Raw genomic sequence first — 23,612 nt, 5'->3', positions numbered from 1 at the left:
ACCAGAGCTTCAGAGAGCTGGGTACTTGGGTGGCATTGTTTGGGTCATTGTTATGCCGTGAGGGTACTGGAATGGAAAGGGTGAAAGTTATGTAGCTGGCCTAAGGTCACTGAGTTCAGGAGGGAAGTATACATGGCAGCAATAGAATGGCAGAGAGTAGAAGTGGTTTTCTTGGGCTTTGGGAAGAATTGAGGAGGGAATGTGGATTTGGGGTATGCATGGGATGATAATGGCTAGTTCCTTACCCCCACAATGGAGAGAAGGAGGGAAGTGAGGATTCAGAGCAGGGGGTTGGAGGTGCTCCTATTTCCCCTACTGAAAGGGTAGAATATGAAGATGTAATAAAATTTTTCTTATTCTCCCTCCTGTTGCATTTAGGAAGATTAAAAAACACACAGCAGCATGTGATACGATGTAGGGAATAGTAAAAACCCATGGAAATGGACCATTTAGAAATTGAAATAAGGCCTTCTTCCCCCTCCCCCCATTCTCCTACTTTGTTTTTGGTTTACTGTAGAAAAAGCAGTACTTGGAAACTTCTACAATAAGGTGTAGAATTAGATTTAGTTAGTCAACTTTTACCTAAACCAGTCCTTTTCTGGAACTGATTCTCCAAAAGCCAATGAGTTGCTATCAGCCAACTTTGTCTCCCCCCACCCCCCAATCCCCTTTCTTTTTCCCAGTTAGGGAGTGAACTTTCCACAAGAATACAGTGCTTAAACTATAGCAGGGGCTCATGCCTGATTAATTCTATTCACACGTTGTGATTCTAGTTCCCTGCCACACACACACAGATAGCATCACTGGGTTAGAATTGAAAGATCACATCTAAAACTCTCCAGAGAAATGGGAGAAAATGTGACTAAATAACTCCTGTTTATTATGTCAGAAGGGAGATGATTTCTTCCCCAGAGGGATGAAACAATGTCATAGTTTTATCTTTAGAATGTTTTGTCACTACAGCGGTCCCCCCTTATCACTCAGTTTTGCTTTCCAAAGATTCAGTTAGCCACGGTCAAATGTGATCTGAAAATATTAAATGGAAAATTCTAGAAATGCACAATTGATGAGTTTTAAACTATATGCTGTTCTGAGTAGCGTGATGAATTCTCGTGAGTCCTGCTCTGTCCTGCCCTGGATGTAAATCATCCGTTTGTCCAGAGTCTCCATGCCATATAAGCTCCCCAACTGTTAGTCACTGAGTAGCTGTTCTGGACACAGATTGATACTGTGTCCAAGTAACCCTTATTTTCCTGAATAGTGGCCCCAGAGCCCAAGAGTAGCATTGCCAGAGATTCGGATATGCCAAAGAGAAGCTGTAAAGTGCTTCCTTTAAGTAAAAAGATACGTATGTATAGGAAAACAGTATATACAGGGTTTGGTACGATATGCAGTTTCAGGCATCTATTGGGGGTCTTGGAACATGTCTCTCTCAGATAAGGGGGAGCTATTACACTCTCTCAGTTTACTAGAACACTATGCTTCAGAAATTACTCCTAGAAAAGGCCTTTTAAAGCTTTCAGGACTTTACTGATTCATGGAAAATTTTGTTCTTGCAAATTATAGCTAGCTCTGTGATTTTGTCCCATTGGGATATAAATGGGCATGGCAGTTCAGACATATGTCAGATCCACACCCTTATGTCTGATTGGAGATAACTGCTTCATTAGTGCTGCGTATAATTAAACTAACTTGGAAACATGGTTGTATTGGGATTAGAATCATCATTGTAAATGAGACCAGTAGAACATTCAAAGACTATAACAAAATCTTACATGTAAGAATTTCAGAGTACCTATACTGGCTTTGGTCCTTGCTGTAATGCATCTTACCCAGAATATTGTCTGTACAAGCAGCACCAAAGGGTGAATTTAGTGATGAGCCCAGGATGAGTAGTTGGATAATGGCATCAATAGGAAGGTGTTACTGTTTTCTATGTAATGAATCACTTTTGGTCATGCTTACATTTCTAGAGTATGTCACCTTTTGATAAAATAAGCATAAAGGCATTTTAATAAATATATTGCCATGCAGGGTAGAGGAAGAGGAATGCATTATTATGTATATTCTAGTTGACCATATATATTCAGTGCTCATCTGAAAGTTTATCTTAGCTTTTTAAAAGCTCTAGATGGGAAGACTCTGCCCCTCATTCATTTTAGTACCTCAGTGGGTTGGGAATAGTAACAGTAGCTGCTAATGAGTACTCATTTTGTGTGAAATATCATATCCATCCATCCTGTAGGTTTTCAGGGCATCCTACAACAGAAAAAGGCAGAGTGGGACAAATTCAGATCTGGCTGATAGCAAGGTTCACTTTGTTGATGTCTGTTTAAAACAGCTAAAGGAAATGATGCTATTCATGAAAGGGAAGAGCCACATCATACTAAACTAAATCTATATTTTTTAACCCAGTTAAAATTTCAGCAATAAGATGCCAACAACTTACAAAATGACAGAAAGAAAAGGTAACGCCTTCATAGAGGAAACAAGAAACTGCTGCTTTGATATATTACTACAAAAGTTGCCGGTTAACCAGTCATGGTTTGTTTTGGCCTTCCGCCTATCCTCTCTTTAAGCAGATGCTGCCATTTTTGCCACATACACAACAGCCTAAATCCTGTGGGTGCTTCCTACTTAGGAGCAGAATAAAGGAGGCTTTGCAGTAAATCCACTATCTTTCTGGGTTTTGCTTTCCAGCACCACACCTGCTCAACCTCCTCGTCTGCTTTGACATCTGACACGTTCCAACCTGACAGTCAGGTCAAAGCTTTTTGCTGTGAATTTTCATCTCCCAGGCCACAAACTCAGATGTGCCAAAATATGGTTTCATTTTTCTATAACTGAACTTAATTCCTCTTTCGAGCTTCCATTTTTCCCTGGTGATGGAAACTTGACCTTTGTTCAGGATGTTTCCTTCTCTTTCTCCTACTCTTGGCAACACATCTTCCTTCAGAGGCAAAGTAGAGTGGAGAGCAAGGTGAATTATACAGCATCAAAGTTTGAGTTGGGTCCTTGGTCTTCATCTGTCCAGTCTGGTATCCTCTGAGGTGTATATTGTCCTGTCTTGTCTTGGTTACTGATATCTTTGCACATTGTCATCCTCTAATCGCTTTTGGTCTAAACGAAAAAAAAGAAGTTAAAAGGTTTAAAGCAATATGGAATAGGAAGGAAGAAATTCATAAGGTGGAGAGTATGATAATCTCAACATATTTAGGTAAATTTATCCTATTACCACAATTTATACTTGGGGTGAAACTTTTTAAAGCTTTTGTATGAGAATGGAACATTAGTGTTATCTCCAAAAGAGAGTAGAAAGTGCTCTATTATTTAAATAACGTGAAGTGGAATTGGTCCAAATGCTTCAAGAAAAGAAATTTTGAGGAGCCATTTAACTATTCTCTTGAGACTAAATGAATTGCTTCAGATATCTGTATTTTTAAAAATTTAGTGAGACATTGAGTGATTTGGGGGAAGGGTTTCTTTTCTATGTCTGCCCTATGAAGAATGTATAATGTTCTACTATCTAAATCTACTAGTTTATCAGCAGTGCTTTGGTATTAAATCTATAGCCAAAAGTTGAAAAGAACCATTCATTCACAGTTGGAGCACATCTGAAACAAAGACAGAAAGGTCACAACACAGCTCTTTTGATAATTATTGGCTTTTTAAGAATACATGTTTGCATTTCTAGCCCATTTAATTTTTTTGTAGTCATGTAATATATGTCTATGTTTTAAATAGTGATTTATGTATATGTTATTATTGTAATTTTCACTGGAGAAATTGGAACATAAACATCACAATCTTCCCATAATTACCCTGTGGCAGATAGAACAAGAACCATATCTTCTGCCAATTAATTATATTTCTTTCTTAAATTACAAATGCTTGGTCATTTCAATAAATGTCATGTTTCGTATTTTATGCATAAGCTTTTTACTCCTCTGGAATAATATTTTCCCCCCCATAGAAATAAAGGAAATGGAGCAGAATGGAACGAAGAAGATGAACATGTTTAAAACTGCTATGATTTAATATTTTCCTGGCATTACCTGAACATGAAATTAGAATTGATTGCAAGGGAGAACGTGGGGCAATAAGATAGAACTTAGCATAGTAGGTTCTCCCGATATGAGCCTGTCAGATGAGAGGGCCTTGTCAAGGTGGAACCCAAGGGGAGAAGAGTGAAGCGTCCATTACCAATCATGGGGGAATATTCACTTCCCATGTTATGGGAGGAAAAGCCCCTGGAAAAAGAGGGACCAAAGGAGCATTCATGAGATTGGTAAAGTCCAAATGATGGTAATTTTTGATTCCAAATAGAGGTAGGAGATGTCAGAGGGGTGGAAAATCGAGACTTTTGGCATGAGAATTTGGGAAGGGATATGGAGTGATGAGTTGCAATTCAACGGAGAAGAAGACCTAAAAGAGCTAATGGTAGTAGTAAGTTACATTTCCTAGATTATAAGATGATGTGAGAAATTGCTTATATGTGAAATGTTTTGAATTCTGTTCCCTCCACCATTGACTTGGTTTGGTCTTCCATCTATAAAATATATGATCAAGTAGCAATGACAAGAACAACAATTTATTATTATGTGCCATGTGCTGTGCAGGTACTTGTGACATGGTCCCTTGCAGTGTAATATGGAATGCATATAAGGACAATAAAATTATAGTTTGGTGTAAGTGCAAAAATTAAATGATTTTCAAGTTACAGAGAGAGCTCATAGACGAGATTGGTTATTGTTGCCAGAGGTAAGAGTAGGGAATTCTGGGGCGCTTTTGCAGAGTAGGGTTCTGGAAGATGAATAAGAGATGGTTAATCAGACAAAGAAGAAACAGGCATTGAAATGGAGGAGAAAGCATGTGAAAATTCACCAAATAAAGATATTTCAAAGGAAGTAATTCTCTTCAAGTATGTAGCACAGTATTGATTTTTTAAATTAATAGTTTTTAATATTTTAAATAAAATTCTTTTGCTATGGGACTATCATTTTTAATGTTATTGTGCGGAGCAGGCTGGGGGTCATGACTTGGAATAGTCATATTTAAAAAAAAATGCCTTTTAACAGTTGTCAGTTTTAGTACTAGGCTAATTTTCTTTCCTTATGCTGCTCTCAATCAAAAGTAAAATAAAAAATAATGTCTCTAGTATGTTTCATAATCTGTACCTTCCCCCATTTTTATCAGAGCATGAAAGAAGGAGGAACTGCGTTCTTTGTATTACAGAAGGCTCAAGTTACCATGAAAATATTGAGTCAATTGAAACTGGGCAGGAGCTATCCAGTAGTACTAGTAGTTTCTCTGCCTTTTTCCTAAGTTTGGGGGTATTCTTTACCTTCTGGGTTCATCTCAGATCAGTCTATCAGGTAAGAAGCAGCCCTGTTTCTGATGGGTGATAAGCATAGTGATTATATTTTGTGTCATTTTAGCTAAGCTGGAAATACATTTCCCAGAATTTCCTTGCCTGTCTGATTGTAGGTTAGCCCAAGAGAAAACTAGGTGAGATTGGGAGATGAAGGAAGCAGCCGCCATTTCACTGTGAAGGTCCGTTCAGAGTCCGAGGCACCACTGCAGCTCTGTGCACGTTGTGACTCAGCTCCAGGCCCACTTGTTGGCCATGCACCCCAGCTGGGACCCAGCTCCTCTCGCTTCTGCTGGATCTCTATTTTAGTTTCTGACATCCTGGGCAAGGCATGTGTGCAGCTCCGTGGTGAAGGACGCTAGCTTCTGCAGGTCACTTGTGTGGTTGATTGTGCGAGACAGACAAAGGTTCCACTTTGTCTTCACTCCCCCACTTCCTGTCCGGCTGTCAGCCCTGCTTTCCTATAGTCATTTCACGCCTACCACCAGACTCAGAGCCCATAGCCCTTCACAGCCTTCACCAGCATCCACAATTGCGTAAAATTCAATTCTTAGTAAATCTCTTTTTTTTCCCTATCACTTATAGTGGTTCTGTTTCCCTGATTGAACCGTAACTGGTACAGTTCCCTTACAACACATCATGAATTCTAACATAGCCAATTTGTGGTTATTAGTGGTGATAAAGAATGGGGATGGCATAAGTCATTGAAATCACAGGTGATCAAATGTCTTATTTAAACAACAAGAACAATAAAACTAGTCAAATTACAAGAAAAGGGTCTTGTTTAATAATTTCAACCATTTCTCCTAACAAATGGGAAAAATTGGTAACTCACATTTCACTGCCTTTTACAAATGAACTGAATGATGAATTCTGTTGTTGATTCTTCCATCTAAATGATGGAATAGATGGAATAGCTTTTTCTATAGAGCACAATTTAACGCCACGAGGGACTTTAGAACACTTGTAAAATTTATCTTCTTTGTGGCAGGGAGTATGTGTGGAGAATATTTGTAGATGTGATAAAAGGAGGAGGCTAAATATTTTTAATGATACTTTGGTGATAGTATATGCACACAAACAGAAAGACTTACACCATTTTTAGAAATTTCCAAGAGAACTTGTTCTTGCATATGTGACTCAGTCCTCCTTTGACTCTGGGCTTGACCATGTAATTTGCTTTGGCCAATGGGGTGTTAGCAATGGGGTGCAGCCTGAGGCTTGATTAGTGCTTGTGTATTGGGAAGTGGCCTTTGGACAGTTCCCACTTGGGAGTCTGTTGCCATGCTATAAAGAAGCAACTTGGAGAGAGTGTTGTAGGATTAGAGTTTGTCCTGGATTTATGAGCTGAAAGGCACTGCATGCGCAACATCCAAAGAGCAGAAAAACCACAAACTGAACCTTGCCAGAACTGGTAACAAACAGATTTCTGAGAAATAAATTGTTGTTTAGGGGTGGTTTGTTACACAGCAATGGAAGAGCTTTAATAACAAGCTTTATTCTGTCTTTTTTAAAAACTATGCATTAACTTAGTTCTGATTATTTCTCTTTTTGCTCCTTCCTTAGATTCCTTACTAATTCTTTCCATTGTCCCCACTTCCCTCTTTCCCATGGAAAAATGGATGGTCATTCTTCTCGGCAGTGTGAGTTGGGAGACACTGGGAAGCTCTGCTTACTTCAGAATATCTTCCTTATCATCCTCTTTTCGTACTTGAAACTTGAACATTATTTAAATAATAAATTCCCCCCACCCCAAGCAAAGAATTTCCATGCAATGATCCCTGGTCACATGAATGAACATGCAACGATCCCTGGTCACATAACTGTTTTTGTTATTCATCATTAAGCCAGGATTAGTGTGTTAGTTTTCTTTCCTAGGAAATGGGTACTTGAGGTGGACGGGTACCAGGGCCTTTCTTGCCAGAGGGCCTTGCCCACAGATTTACTTCTTCCTGCTAGGCATTCTCCCTATTTTGTCATCCAGTTAACTACTGTTCTTCCTCCAACTTTTGAATGCATTAATATTTTTTTAGGAAAGTGTCCCAGATCCCCCTGATTAAATCAATTCTTCTGTTATAGGTGCTCATAGAACTAAATATCTCTTCTTCAGAGTAGTTTCCACTTCAGCCTTTTTTATATGTAATTATATTATATTTACACTCCCTGGGACTATAAGCTCCAAGGGGATAGAGATCTTGTCTATTTTTGTTCATTGTAGTGTTCTAAATACTTAGCACATACTCTGACACATGGAATGTATTCAATACATATTTGTTAAGTGAATAAATGAATGAATGAATGAATGAACTGAAATTCTGAACAATTAAATTTTCTCTTATCTTCTTATGTTAGAAATTTTTATCCCTGGACTGTTTTATGACTATTGTGGGAAAGAAAACAGGCACATGGCATTCTAAAAGCTCTGTGAGATGTTTCAAGAAGGGAAATTAAAGCTGTGCTGAAATTAAGACTTATTAGAGTGGGCTCCCTTACAATGCCTGATGCATTTAAACCTATGGATAAAGATATACCCAGAAGGAAGAAAACTAGGAAGAGCTAACATGAGCACTAGCATGTATTGTAAAAACATCACTAGGCTGACATAAACATTATTTCTGTTACTTCATGCAATAATAGTTCAAAGCTTCCCTTTCTTTATAATTAAACAATTTTGGATTTATTAAGGAAGAACTATAATGCTTTAGTACACTTTACAATTATAAGAGTTATCTTCATTAAAGTCTGCAATAATTAACTTAAATAGAAAAATTATAATGGGTTTACTAAAATGAGCAGAGAAAAGGAAGTGTTGGTGTTTTATGTTTTATTTTGACATTGCTATTCTGACATTGAATGGGTTGAGCAAGAATAGCAATCATGGTTTAATCAATATTGAAATTATGAATAGCATTTTTATAATTCTCTGAGAGTTGTGAGTCAAAGCCTGCATTTTTATTTCCTTCGGGATAACCGCTGTTTGTTCTTGAATTTAGAATATATGGGAAATAAATTGACCTGGAGACGCACTTCTCAAAATGTGGTCCTAATGGCAGGTAAGAGAAAAATGGGTTCTATGGTCACAAAAGTTTAGGAAATGCTGGATTAATCAAAATTCAATAGTATTTTTCTGTTTTTAATCACAGCATTGATAATGCACACTGTAACTCTAAGAAAAAAAGGATATAATTATACAACATTTCCCATTATCATCTGATTACTTACTGACTTTTTAAATTTAATTAAGCATATTTATTTGTTTTTTCTTAACATGCTCTTTGGAATTTAAATGTGTTTTGCTAAACCCTTTGGGAAATGTAACATAGAGAGAAGTCTCCTTTCATGTATCTGAAGAGGTATAGACATTTACCAAATCCATGGTGACATGTTTCTCTCTTTTTCCTTCCCATAACTACAGCCTTCTCTGATCCTCTGATCCTCCTGTTCTAGGAACTACTTACTGTGTCCCTCCTATAAGTGTGCTAATTATAATAAGTGAACATTTCTTGAATAGTCACTACATGCCAGGCACAATTCTAAGAATTGTCAATGTAATAATTCAGTCACCACAGAACAATCCTTTGAGTAGCTATCCCATTTTATAGCTGTGAAAGACAGAGTCCAATTAATTAAGTAGGTGGTAGAGTCAGGATTTGAACCTGGGCGGTCTGGCTCCACTCTGAACCACAATACTATGCTGTCACAGAACTGACTTGCCAACACACTTTTAGAAAACAACTTCTTGGTAAATTGGGAACTACTTGTAATTTGTGAACTCTTTGGGTTGCTAAACAAAGAAGCAAAGAAGTACAGCTTAATGTACCAATTTGACATTTGCTTAACTTCATGCATGTGTTTGGCAGAGTCAATTTTTCTGAAAGATTTCTTCATCTTTTAGAAATACAGAATCTGTCATTTTGGTGTGGTGCCATGAGAAGGATCATGTGCTTCACTCCTAGGAGGAACTACTCATTTTCAAGTGCAGGCCGCGCTTGAGTTTTCCGTTTCTCTTTTTCTTTTTTAGTGGTGTAGCTAAAAAAGACCATTATACACTTAAGCATACAGATCCACACAACAAGCTACAAATAATTCAGCTACAAAACCCCATCATGGTTCTGGTGTTAACTACCACTCCTTCCTTACTAGACAGTTACAAAGCCTGTAGTCCAGTCTGGTTTAGGCAGTATCCCTATGCTGCCTCAATTTCTGGTCCTCTTTGTCATCATCTGGATTCTTCATCATCTTCGGACCTTCTTCTTTGTCTCATGCTGGCCCCATGTTCCCTGCAGACACTGCTTCTTTACAGTAGAGCTTTTCGTGTTTTTGTAGAAAACAGTCTTTCTGTTGGCAGTTGCTTACAGTTTTAGACTCCTCTCCTTTTTACTACTGTAGCCCAATAATTCTGCTAAACTATACTCTAATTCCTCTATATCACCCCAGAGCTAGTCTTTCTGATACACTTATTTATATGATAAATGTAAAACTAACATAAAATACAAAAACATGGATTATTAGAGGCAGAGTAGAGCTGAAGCTGGATAATAATCTAAGGCACTCAAATATAGCTCTTGAGTTTTAATTATAGTTTTGTTTTTTGCTTTCAATTGCATAAAAATTACCAAAGTTTTCTAAAACAAGATAGCTCAATATTAATCCGATCTTTGTTTATCTTCTTTACTTAAAAGCTATTTCCTTTACCAATCGAATCTCTCAAATGGGTAGTTTATTTTTACTCACACTCTCTACACTCAAAAACTTTTGTCGTTGGATTCTGTTCTAATTATTTAGCTGAAACCACTCTCTTGAGAGTCAATAATGACCTCCTTATCACCAGATGTAAATCTCAGAACTCATTTTCTTGGACATCTCTAATATTTGACACAACTGACTAGCCACTGTGGAAAATATGTCCTCTCTACTATATTTAATATAGTCTGTAAGTACATTACCTCTTTGACACTTTTTTAAGAAAACATTTTTAGGACTTAAACTAAAATCCTTAACTCTTTTTCTGCACATGCTGCTGATAATTAATTTTTGTCCAATTTACACACTGTAATTTTTTTTAACCTTGACTCACTTGGAACCATTTCCTATCCTTTGGGATCGTGATCCTGAATCTGCCATCCAATGTGTTGACTAGTCTTTCTAACTTTATGTCACTTGCAAATAAGGCATCAATTTTCTCATTGGATTCAAGGAGGAAAATAATAATGTCTTTATTTTGGAGGGTTTAGGATGAAACTGGACAACACATGCCACAGACTACTCTCCAAGGCTGACTTTGATCTGCTAAATCAGGACAATTTAGGTACAGAAAGCAATAAATCTATTTTTCACATTTCTTCACTTTTTGTTCAGAAGGGTATCTTTAAAAGCTTTGTCAAATGTCTTTTAAAAATACACAGAAATAAGAAATTGACTAGCCTAATAAACATACAAAAACAAATGAGTTAGTTTTGGTAGGAATTGTTTCCTATGAACTAATTGTGATTCACACTCAGCATTGTTCCCTTTTTAAGTACTTATAGACTGAGGTTTTAATAATTTGTTCAAAATGTAGTTGAGGATGATTAGTGTATTTCTAATCCATCATTTGCAATCTTTACTTCTTGCCAGTTTTGGAAGGCTAGGAATATATTTGCCCACTAGCAATCTTTTAACATTTCTCCTCCTTGTCTTGATTCCTCAAAGATGACTGACAACAGATTCAGCAATCTCAAGAAACGTCCTGGAGTTATACTTGGAAATAACATGTACAAATCTCATTTGGGCACATTGTAGAGGGGTTAGGATGTTGTTTATAAAGACCTCTCTTCTACCTTTTCCAGCTAAAGTTCACTCTACTTTATAAAAAAGGAAAATAAGTTTTGAGGAAATCGACTCTCTCTCTGTTGCCTGTTATTATCACATTGTTTACCATAGTCTAAAGACTTGTCCGTTTTGTGCTCTCATTTTTCTCTAAAAACAATTTAAAGAGCCCAGTTTATTGTTTTATGTTTCTACAATCTTGAGCTCATTTTGTACTTTGGCTTTGTCATTCTTCTTAAACCTCTATGCCACTTTTTAATATTATTCTTGGTAATTATTCCTTTTATCATCATTTGTTCACTTCCTTTTAAAGTTTGAAGTTCTAGGAATGCTGTGCGTTGTTGTTCTTGCATAAAACGTACCTATAAGCATACACTAAGTCTTCCAGGTTTTTAAAAAAAATTAGAGCAAGAGTATAAAAACTCCTTCAAACCTATTTGAATGCAGAATCCTTCCAGATTTTTGTGATTTCTGTACTTGTCTCACTCCCACCTAATTTGACATTATTTTTTAAACATATTTGATTGATTGCTATAGTATTTACTTAAATTGTGTAATTAATATTGTGTAACTACAACTAAAACTGGCATAAATGTATTTGGGAACAAAATCCAATTGCCTCTTGGTAAGCATTCTACTCAACTGGTAGGAACAGAAGTTCATGAGTGTTTTAGAGTAACTTTCTAGTTCTAAATATTCAGTGAGAAGTGGGCACAAATCAATATGTTTTACAGATGTAATGGAGAACTTCAGTTAATGTGGTGAGTTGGTTAAATGGAGATTGACTAAGAGAGCTCCTACTACAGAAAAACGTGTTCCTTGCCTGTGATGAAATTGCAAAATGGTAGCCAATTCTTTCTGACTCTTCTAATTAAAATTGATTACTTCTACTCTACACTATCATAACACCTGTAATACTTTATTTCCTTAAAGTCTACATCTACTGGATTGTGAGCTTCTTGAGGGCAGAGATTGTCCTTGATAAATGATTAGGTGAATATATTAAACATTTTTTTTTTTTAGTGTGATAAATGAGAAGGAAGAGGAAGAAAGCAGTTTGGGCTGATATAGAAAACCAAACTTAAAAAAAACCCCGAGATAATGGTACAGTGAAATGTGCTACTTAAAATGCTGTCTGAGAACCCATAGTCATTGGTAACAGGACAGCCAATGGGAGTTGGAAATAGCAAGCTAATTCTCAATTTCTAAACGTTCAAAACCATAACAAAACTTGAAATATGGAATATTTTATACCATGTCCATAATGTGTGCATTGAACAAATCTCATTCTGTTTCAGAACAATGGTAAAATGGTGCTCATTCTGGCTTCATTTAATACAGATTACATCGTGGTCACCAGTGGGAATGGTGCTGTAATTATTCTGTTTCTTCACTAGATGGTGCTTGTGAGTCAATCAGAAGAAATTGAATCTATGGTTTATTCACTTAAGTGAAACAAGGGAAATTTGTGAATTAAAAAAATGAGGCAATGAAAACATCAGAAAAATTTAAGACAGCCCTTTATAGTTGTTAGACTACTTGGAGAAAATTTCATCTTTCTTTCTGGTAAATATGTTAAACACTTGGAAGAAAAAAATTCTCATTAAGACCATTACAGTCACCAAATTCTGAGTGTTTTGTAGACTTACTGATCAAGGCTAGTGAATTAAAACATTTTCTTTACTTTCCTTAAACTACAACATGAATCTCTGGCTGGAAGCAAAACAATTTAAATTGTTAACATGAGAGTGTTGTTTCATTTCATAATGTTATTTGTGAAACGGGTTGTTGTACAGCTTTTAAAATGGTGTCTGAGAGGCAATATTCCTTTACTTTTATTCAGAGGCATTAAAGTGTAGACATTGAAAGGGAAGGCTCTGGATTCATACTGCTTGAGTTTAAATCCCATATCTGCCCATTTCTAGCTGTGTGATTTTGATACTTGATCTCTCTAACCTTTTTTTTCCTTATCCTGCATAATGTGGATGTCAAATAGTTTCCATCTCATACCATCGTTGTGACAATATGTGCAAAAGAAGCAGAACAGTGCCTGGCACATAGTAAGCTCTAAAAAAAAAAAGTTAACTTTCGTGTCATTTCTTACTATGTTTCATATACTAATGAAGACTGATATGTTCCTAGTCACAAAACAGCTATGGGAAATACCAATTTAATTAAGTTCATGCTTCTTTCCTTTCTTTCACTCATTCTAATATTCTAACCTATTACTATTCTGCTTCTATCTATGAAACTGACATATTTTACCAAGTATTTCTTTAGGGAGCAAACTGTCTCTTAAAGTTTGGTAGAAACTTTAAGAATTTAGAAACTTTTCATTTATGTTCTAATATGTGGTATTTGGGAGAACTTAGCTTCTTCTGAACTTTAGGAAAAGATGGTTTTGTTTTCTCATTATAGTTCCTGAAATTTAACGATTGCAATAACTGATAGCAAACTTCTCCTCGTGGAATTCTGTTGCTGATGGATATATCTGAAGATCGCCACAATTGTTGGCCAATATCATGGCAAAGAAAGAAAAGTGTATGAGGAAGAAATAAACTTTTTTTTCTTCTCAAAATGGTGGCAATATGGATGTAAAAAAGAATATAGAAGGACAAATATTTGAGTTGATATATCAAAGCTGAAGAAAGGCTATGTTCTCATCAGAGAAGAATCATAAACTCATGAGTCACAGCTTTTATTTACAGTTCTATCTATAGTGTACATGGACCCCTGTGTCCCAATTCACAGGTCAACGTGTGACATAATTGACAGGACTTGTGTCCTTTGCTCTCAAAGATAGGAGATAATGTGTGAAAATAAGGTGCTTTCTTTGATGGACACTAAGAGCCACGAGGCAGCAGGTATTTAAACAAAAGTTACTCTGCGCTGGGTGTGGTGGTAGGAATTCTACCTGAAATATCACCTTTAATCCTCACTACAACTCCACAAAATAGCCATTGTTACATCCCCAGTCTAGCATTGAGGAAATATTACATCGTCAGTGATCGGTGGAGCTAGTATTCAAACCCAGTTCTGTCTGATTCCAGAGCCTCAGCATTCATCCATTACTTCGAGATGTCAGTTCAAACAAAGACATTGTTTGGGTTGATTCTGAAAGTATAGGCAGTGCCCTAAATGACACATTTCCTAATTGGTCTTCCCTGCTGAGACATTAACTTGTCAACATAGGGCATCAGCCTTCATTAGTTTCCCTCATGCCTGGGTAGTTAAAGAATCAAACTGTCCTTCACAATTTGAAGATGATACCCCTGCCTGTGAGGCTGTGGCTGAGAAAAACCAACATCTGACAAGCAGTTCTTTCCACATCATATATACATGCAGATTGCTTTTTGGTTTGTGGCTCAAGCTTCTGTTGGCAGAGCCTTGCTTCTGCATTTTGTTCTGCCAAAGTGTTGTTAGCTGAAGCTTAGCATATACTCATCAGGGCCGCCTCTGTTCCTGTCCCCAGCCATTCTTAGCCTCGACACATCATCCTTTGGATTGAAGGATCATCAGAAGTCTTTTGGCCTCCCGGGTTTTACGTGCAAGACCTGTTTAAATAGTACGCTGTAGGCCTTTTAAAATACATGTCTGTTCCACTAGACCTGAGTTATGATTCACTATTTCAAGGATAGTGGATCAAATGAACTGCCAACCATGGTTCCCAGATCTTGCCATTGGTTGTTCTCAGGCCGGAGATACTTAGTGATGGGACAGGAGATGGTGGCTGTGTGTTAGCGATAAGGAGGTTTGGTTCCTCTCCTTGTTTTATAAAATTGCATTGTGGTGGGATGCTTGACTGCTCTTGCCAGGCCTACCAGTCCGTGACTCTTATCTAGGCACCCTCTGACCAGTTGTCCATGTAGAAAGACAGCTGGTACGGGATGAGGGGGTGCACTCGATGACAGCAGGTCATGGTGGCTTGACATTCACCAGAACAGAAAGCAGCTGCAGTGAACTCATCTCCTTTGTACAGCAGTATTGGTCCTCCCTCCTTTCTCTGGGTAACAATTACTGACTGCATACTATAAGCCAGGCAACAGGCAAGTTAAGGTTTCTCAGCCTCAGCACCTTTAATATTTTGGTCCAAGGAAGCTTTTGTCATAAGGGGCTTTCCTGTGCATTGCAGGATATTAAGTAGGATATTAAGTTTATTTACTAAACACCAGTAGCAGCCTCCTTATATCCTCCAGTAATGACAACCAAAACTATCTCCACACATACTAAATGTCCCTGAGGGGGAGGGAGGGCAAGATTACCCCCAGTTGAGAACCACTGGCCCATGATATTATCTAATTTAATCCTCATAATAATTCTATGAAATAGGTAGAATTCTTTATTATTTCCCATTTTAGAGGTAGGAAGATGGAGGCTTATACTGTTAAGTAATTTGCCCAGGGTAATACAAAGAGGAATTTCTGAAGCTGAGGTGATAGCACAAATCTGACTCCAAATTCCGATGTCTTTGACCTCTGTGCCATGCTAATTACTACTGTCTGAATTTTGGTTCCTGTTATTTATGCAGGAACTGTGTCCTCTGATAATCCACTGTTTAAATTGAATTATATCCTCCCAGACTGTATTTGAGTGTTTATCAAGCTCTGGATATATTTTATATTTCCGTAATTCTGTGCCCTTGCATGTGCTGTTCCTTCTGCCTGGATTAAGTTTACTTCCTCTCTCCACCTAGAGAAAGCAAATTAATTTTTATAGCTTGAGCTCTAATGCCACCTCTTCTATAGCATTAGATCTGGCCATTGCTCATATACCTACGCACTTCAGCTCCATAGTATTATAGGTAGAACACAGATGAAATAGTACATGACCTTCTAAAAATATGAAAAGAAAGGAAATAAGATTGTTTTCTAAGAGTTAAAATGCATGATAAACACATACTATATCAGATTAGAGATTTACAAAGTTACCTTGAAGAGATCAAATTGTTTCTTGGTTTAAAAGGTTTGACTATTTCCTGATAAAAGTATAACCATACTCAAAGAAAAAATTTGTCCATTAGAATAAGGCTTGGAAACATAGAAATAAAGTCAGGAACAACTGTTGATGATTTCCATCTCAGCATGGATCAGGCATAAAATGGGTCCTGTCAGGTCCATGGACGCTTCTGCTGGTGTATCTACTGTGGAGATTGGGACATCAGAATAGTAGACCAGATTTTGTTAGGTGTCTGACCAACCATTAAACCACTGTTTCCCAAAGGGTGGAGCACATACCACAGAGCTAAACAAGATAATGTAGGTGATATGTACATATCATTAAATAACGTAGACTCAAATGGTGAGAATGTCATCTACTTACAATTTTTTACCAGACATTCTGATACATCAAGCAGAAGGTTTCCTTTTGGAGTTTGTATGTCTTTAATGCCTAACTCATTAATTCCATATTAAGCATAGACTTGAGATCACCTAGGAGTGAGTATAGATAGAGAACAGAAGAGGTCTTAGTACACCAACATTTAAAGTTTTGGCAGATAAGGAAAAATCAGCAAAGGCGACTACTGTGTAAGAGCAGCTCCTGAGGAAGAAGAAGAATCAAGAGGGAGTGATGTCTTATAAGCCAAGGGCAGGAAATGTTTCAAGAAGAAAATAATTGGAATAAAACTGGAGTAAAACTGGAATAAAACTGGTGATGTAGAAGAGAGTAGGAACAACTGCAGAAGGCATGAGCTTGATTCAGTGAGAGCAGATGGGAAGTGCATACACAAGGACAGAAGCATGGCAAGTTCACCTTTTCTAACAGAGAGGAAGGCAGGGTACAGAGTAGTAGATGTGGGGGGCGCGGACGTGTGGAAGTTACACTTCTTATGGCTTCTGTTTTCTCACTGAAATTGAAACTAAGGCTTAGAGATGATAGGGAGGAGGCACAGATGTTTGCAGTTCGAATAGAGAAGTGTAAAATCCATTTCTAGGCGCGTAGGACAGTGAATAGACTAGGGCAATGAGAATTGCCAGGCAGCATCAAGAGCCCTTTTTAGAGAACTGGAAATAAACATAAAGTGTATGGTGGTTTGCTTTTCTCTAGCCACGCTGAATTTCTCAGGCTATGCACAGAGTAAGCAGACAGGTGGATTTTAGTAAAATTAGGAATCTACGCGAGGACCAAGCGAGTTGACTTTGAAGTACATAAAAAATCCGAGGCTCCTAAAATATTGCGTATGTAAAGTTCTCAGGGGTTTGGTATTAAATTAATAGATCAGAATTTTTTTTAACTTAAAATGTTCTTCTGTTGGTAAATGGGTAATAGTAAATTTTTCAGATCTGCTTAAAAAACAAAACAAAGCAGAATTTAACAACTTGACTGAAGACTTTGTATTTTTGTGTGCTATCAATTGATTTCTTCATTCTTCAAAGACTGATTGTCTACATATGTACCAGGATCAACTGGGGACACACAGATGAATGAGACATGATCATTACTGGCTTGGAGTTGTATCCTTATTATTTGATAAGTAATATGAAGAGCTTATACAATAATTACAAGACAGAATCCTAAATACTAATATGTAATAGTAATAATAAGAAGGGTCCTGGAATCTGACTTATTGAGCTTTAGTTTCAATTCCTCCATGTACTAGCTATGTGAATTGCAGAAAGTAATTGACTATGTTCCCTATGCTGTACATTACATCCCCATGACTTATTTGTTTTATACATGGAAATTTGAATCTCTTATTTCCCTTCACCTTTTCCCCTTTTTAATTTTTCAATTACAGTTAATGTTCGATTATTTTGTATTAATGTCAGGTGTATACAGCATAGTGCTTAGACATTTATATAATTTAAGAAGTGATCCCCCTGACTAGTCTAGTAATCACCTGGCACTGTACATAGTTATTACCATATAATATCAACTATATTCCCTATGTTTTACTTTACATCCCCATGACCATTTTGTAACTATCAATTTGTACTTCTTAATGCCTTCAACTTTTTCACCGTCCCCCATGCACCCTCCCATTTATTACCCCAATAAATCTAGTACCTATCTGACACCATACACAGTTGTTACAACATTATTGACTATATTCCCTATGCTGTACTTTACATCCCTGTGACTATTTTGTAACTACCAATTTATACTTAATCACTTCCCCTTTTTTCACCCATTTCCCCAACATTCCCTCCCATCTGGCAACCATCAGAAAGTTCTCTGAATCTATGAGTTTGTTTCTGTTTTGTTTGTTTATTTTTAGATTCCACTTATAAGTGAAATCACATTGCATCTGTCTTTCTCTATCTGACATACTCCACTCAGTACAATACCCTCCAGGTCCATCCATGCCTCTGCAGATGGCAAGAACCCATGCCCTTCCCTGGCTGAGCAATATTCCACTGTATGTATGTACCACCTTCTCTTTATCCATTCATCCATCTACAGACACCCAGGCTGCCTCCACATCTTAGACATTGTAAAGAATGCTGCAATGAACATATGGATGTGCACATCCCCTTGAAGTAGCATTTTGGGTTTCTTTGCATAAACACTCAGAAGTGGGATCACTGGCTCCTTTTTTATCTCTTGTTATAGCCTTTGTTTTAAAGTCTGCTTTGTCTTGCATAAATATTGCTACACCAGCTTTTTTGTTTGTTTGTTTCCATTTTCATGAAATATCTTTTTCCATCCCGTTACTTTCAGTCTGTGTGTGTCTTTCAATCTGAAGTGAGTCTCTTGTAGGGTATATGTAAGGTGCTTGTTTTCTTACTCATTCAGCCACCCTATCTTTTGATTGGAGCATTTGATACATTCACATTTAAAGTAATTTTTGATAAATATGTAGTTATTGCCATTTTATCATTCATATTTTTTATTTTTTTTCATCTTAAAGAAGTCCCTTTAAAATTCCGGTTTGGTGATGATGAACTTCTTTAACTTTTTCTTGTCTGAGAAGCTCTTTATCTGTTCTTCAATTCTAAATGACAACTTTGCTGGATAGAGTAATCATGGTTGTAGGTACTTGCTTTTTATCATGTTGAATATTTTGCGCCAATCCCTCCTGGCCTGCAAAGTTTCTGTTGAGAAATTAGCTGACAATCTTACGGAAACTCCCTTGTAGGTAACTAACTGCTTCTCTTGCTGCTTTTAAGATTCTTTCTTTGTCTTTAATCTTTGGCATTTTAATTATGATGTGTCTTGGTGTTTCTTTGGTTTCTTTGGGTTCGTCTTGTTTGGGAGTCCGTACTTCTGGGCTTGTATATTTATTTCCTTCACCAGATTAGATTGTTTTCCATCATTATTTCTTCAACTAGGTTTTCAATTTCTTGCTCTCTCTCTTCTCCTCTGGTACCCCTATGATGTGAATGTTGGTACACTTGATGTTGTACCAGACGCCCCTTAAACTGTCCTCATTTTTTTGGATTCTTTTTTTTTTTGTGGTTCTGATTGGGTATTTCCTGCTACCTTATCTTCTAAACCGCTGATTTGATTCTCTCCTTTATGGAAATACTGTTGATTCCCTCTAATGTATTCTTCAATGCAGTTATTGTGTTCTTTATTTCTGACTAGTTGTTTATCTCCATTTTTATATTTCCTATCTTTTTATTGAAGTTTTCCCTGAATTCGTTGAGCATCCTTATAAGCAGTGTTTTGAACAATGCCTCTGGTAGATTGCTTGTCTCCATTTTATTTAGTTCTTTTTCTGGAGATTTGTTCAGTTCTTCTATTTGGGACATGTTTCTTTGTCTCCCCATTTTGGCTGCCTCTATGTGTTTGTTTCTATGTATTAGAAACAAACAGTAGAGTGACCTTATGTAGTAGGTGTGATGTAGGGCTCTGTGGCGCAGTCTTTCTGGTCACCTGTGCCAGATGCTACAGGTGTGTCCTTTATATGGGTTGTGGGCTCTCCTGTTGTAGTTGAGCTTGGTTGCTGTTTGCCAATGGGAGGGATTGACCCTCAGGCTGATTGTTTGTGAAGACTGGCTGTGACTACAGTGGAGGAGCTGCTGTGCAGCGGCTGACCCCACAGTGCAGGATTCACTTTAGCAGGGCTCTGGTGCCTGCCCAGCACGTCCTGTGGGTGTGTCATCCCTGGAGGGAGCTGGGTGATGCTCTGGTGGAGTCTGAAGCTAGCCACTGGGCATGACAGCCCCAGGGCCTCCTGGAAGGGGCCCCACCTCAGGCCAAATTCAGCCAAAGCCTGTGCCCTGCCCGAGGCCACCTGGCATGAGCCGCAAAGCAATCCGTAGATGACCACCACCCATGTTGGGCTTGGAGGTGCCTCTAGAAGCCAAGCCATGAACTGAGGCCAGCAACAGCTGGTGGCTGGGTTTAGGAGGCTCAGCCAAATGAATGGGCCATGCTGAAGCCACATACTGCATGTTTGGGTTTTGTGAACCTTTGAGAGATTTTAGGAAAGTCCATAACATGAGCCAAGACAAGCTGTTTACATGGAAAAGCCACTGGAAGCTGCTTTGGTATGCCTGAAAGTTGGGTGGGGCGGGGTCTCGGGGAATTACGGCGAAGGAATGGTGTTAGCCAGATTGATGGAAACAGATATGGCTGCCACCTGTGTTTGCATGCTTGGATGGCGGAGGGCTCAACAAAGAAATAATGGCTTCCACCAGCAACTCTGTTCAAAGCTGCTCTTCCAATCCTTTCTTTGAAGTCAGATATTTCAGTTCCTCCCCATATGTCCCTGGTGCCTTTTGAGCTGCTGCCCCAGCACTGGAACTCAGAGTGAATGAGTCTATAAGCAAGTAAGGCTGTGTGTGGGTCTTTTAAGACTAACTCCTAGGACTTCAGCTGCCCTAGTCTCACTTAGCCACAATCTTCACTGGTTTTCACAGCCAGAAGTTATGAGGATTTCTTTTCCTGTCACTGAAACCCTGGCTGGGGAGCCTAGTGTGAGGCTGGGATCCCTTGCTCCTCCAAGGGGGACCTCTGCAGCCGAGATATCCCTCCTAATTTTTAATGGTCACCCATGTATGTGGGACTGGCCTATTCCGTGTCTCTGCCCTTCCTACCAGTCTCGAGGTGGCTTCTTCTGTGTGTCCGTGTTGTAGGACTTCCTGTTTAGCTAAATTTCAGGCGATTTTCAAAGATGGTTGTTCTGTAGTTTAGTTGTAATTTTGATATGGTCCTGAGAGGAGGTAAGCACAGCATTTACCTACTCTGCCATCTTGACTGGAACCTTGGCTTTTCATTTTGTTTTAAATGTACATAGAGTTAGATATCTGTTCCTACCACATCAGAGGAGACGTATTCAGCATTGATAAATGATCCATAAAGTATTATGCATCTAAAATAGTCTTTAAAATGGTTTGTTGAATTCTTCTTTTTCTAATTTTGTAGCAAAGTAGTTTTAGAGCCTTCCATCTTAAATGGCTAGAACATTTTGTTAACTCTATAACAGCTATTATTTATGTAGCCTGATTATGTGTTTTACTAAACAGTTGTGTGTTTGTGAGTATATGTATGTGTATGTTAGATGTTCTTTAATCCTTATAACAGCTTCATTAAATAGGCCTTTTTTAATATCCACTTGACAGATTAAGAAAGTGAAGCTTAGAGAAGTTGAACAGCCTGCCCATGGAAATACACAAGTGATGGAAATAGGATTTGAATGCAGCTTTGTCTGACCCCCAAATCAGTGTGCTTTCTACAACTCACAAGTATTTTTTCAGAAGTTTAATTTTTATCGTTTAAAATGGTATAACAGTTTTCTACAGCTAGCTGCTCTTTGTTTCAAAATTTTCTTTTTTCAATAGCACCAAATATTTCCTAAAGGGATTTAAGATGTTGCTTGGGGATTATTCAATATTGTTGCTTGCACATCCAGCCCACTAGTCCTGAAGCATCAGAGGATCACAAAGTTGTCACATACCCTGTCTATTATTATATTTCTAATGAGACCCTTCTGTGATGTGGTTCACAGAGAAGCAGTGGTGCCAGAAAGGAGTTGTAAATCCAGTTATGTATCTTGGGAATGTTTCATTTTTTTCATTTAGCTTTGATATCTAAATATTGTCTTTGTTTTGGAACATCTGCATTAAGGATCCTGACAAATATACTTCTCATGTGTCAAAGTAAACCCAATATTACGCTAAACCAGGCTGGCCCTCAAGCAAGGCATTTATGATGTCACTAGCTTGTGGAAGCAGCTGATGCACATTGTCTATTATTTTCTAGGTCTGTATTAAATCTCTCATTTCCTTGGCCTGGGGGAAATGTAGAATTGGGATATTTAATGAGTAAGGAGGATGGAAGCTGAACAGAACATAATGTAAGTGTGTCAAAAACATGAACTATGTGCTTCTTAGACATATGAGGGAGGATTTGTTAGAAAGGTTCTGGGAGGAGGTGTTGATAATTGACAATATCATACCTGAACTCGAACAAAAGTTAAAAAAATCTTTTTATTATGGAACTTTTCAAACATCCATAAAAGCAAAAATAATTAGTATGCTGAACTCCAATATATCCATCACTTATCTTCAACAATTGCCAGCACTTTGCCAATTTTATTTTCTCTCTGCCCCCATGCCTCAGCTTTCTTTCCTTTCCCACCAATGACTGGGAGCAAATCCCAGAATTTATATCATTTCATCTATAAATACTTTAGTGGGTATTGCTAATAGATAAGAGCTTAAAAGTATAATCACAACACCATTTCTGGGGACAGAGCCCCAGAAAGCAGTTTCCAGGCTCTCGGCCTCACATAGAAAGGTGCTGACTCAGGTAGTAAATGGCCATCAACTATGATTGCATGGCGATCAGCTGTGGCTAGTTGGCCGTCAGCTGTAACCAGTGAGCCATTGGCCACTAATATAACTGCTGTGGCTACACTAGCAGAAAAATGGGGGCTAGCAAGAGCGGATTACAGAGAGGCGGATGCCGCTGGTGAGAATATAGTGATATGACTCCCCTACTTATGGCTCCATGGGTGTTCCTTTTTGGCCTCACCATGTCCTGCGTTCTTATGTGGGGAGCGGGAGCAGAGACCCCGCAGGCCGACCTGCACGACACCATTGTTATACCTCATAAAAATATCACAATTCCTTAATATAATCTAAAATCTATTGCCATTTAAAAATTTCCCATGTTTTTCCAGATGGCTTATTAGAAGCAAGATTGAAATAGGCCTAAATTTATGTTTAATTGATGTTCTTAAATTTTCTTCAGTCCATAACAGGTTCTCTGCTCCTCTATCCCCTTTTTCCTTAATGCCATTAATTTGTGGAAGAAATCAAGTCATTGTTGCTAATGAATGTCCCTTACTCTGAATTTGGCTGATAGCATCTTTATGGCATCATTTAGTTTGTTCCTTTATCTCACATACTTCCTATAAATTTGTTGTTAAATTTAAAGACATTATATTCAAATTAAATTTTTTTGAGACTACTTCGTAAGAGGTGTTGTGTACTTCTTATTGTATCCCATCAGGAGGCATATAACCTCAAGTTATCTCACTCTG

This window comes from Rhinolophus hipposideros, assembly GCF_964194185.1.
Source record: "Rhinolophus hipposideros genome assembly, chromosome: 7".
Taxonomy (NCBI): Eukaryota; Metazoa; Chordata; class Mammalia; order Chiroptera; family Rhinolophidae; genus Rhinolophus; species Rhinolophus hipposideros.
This window is presented reverse-complemented; position numbering follows the sequence as displayed.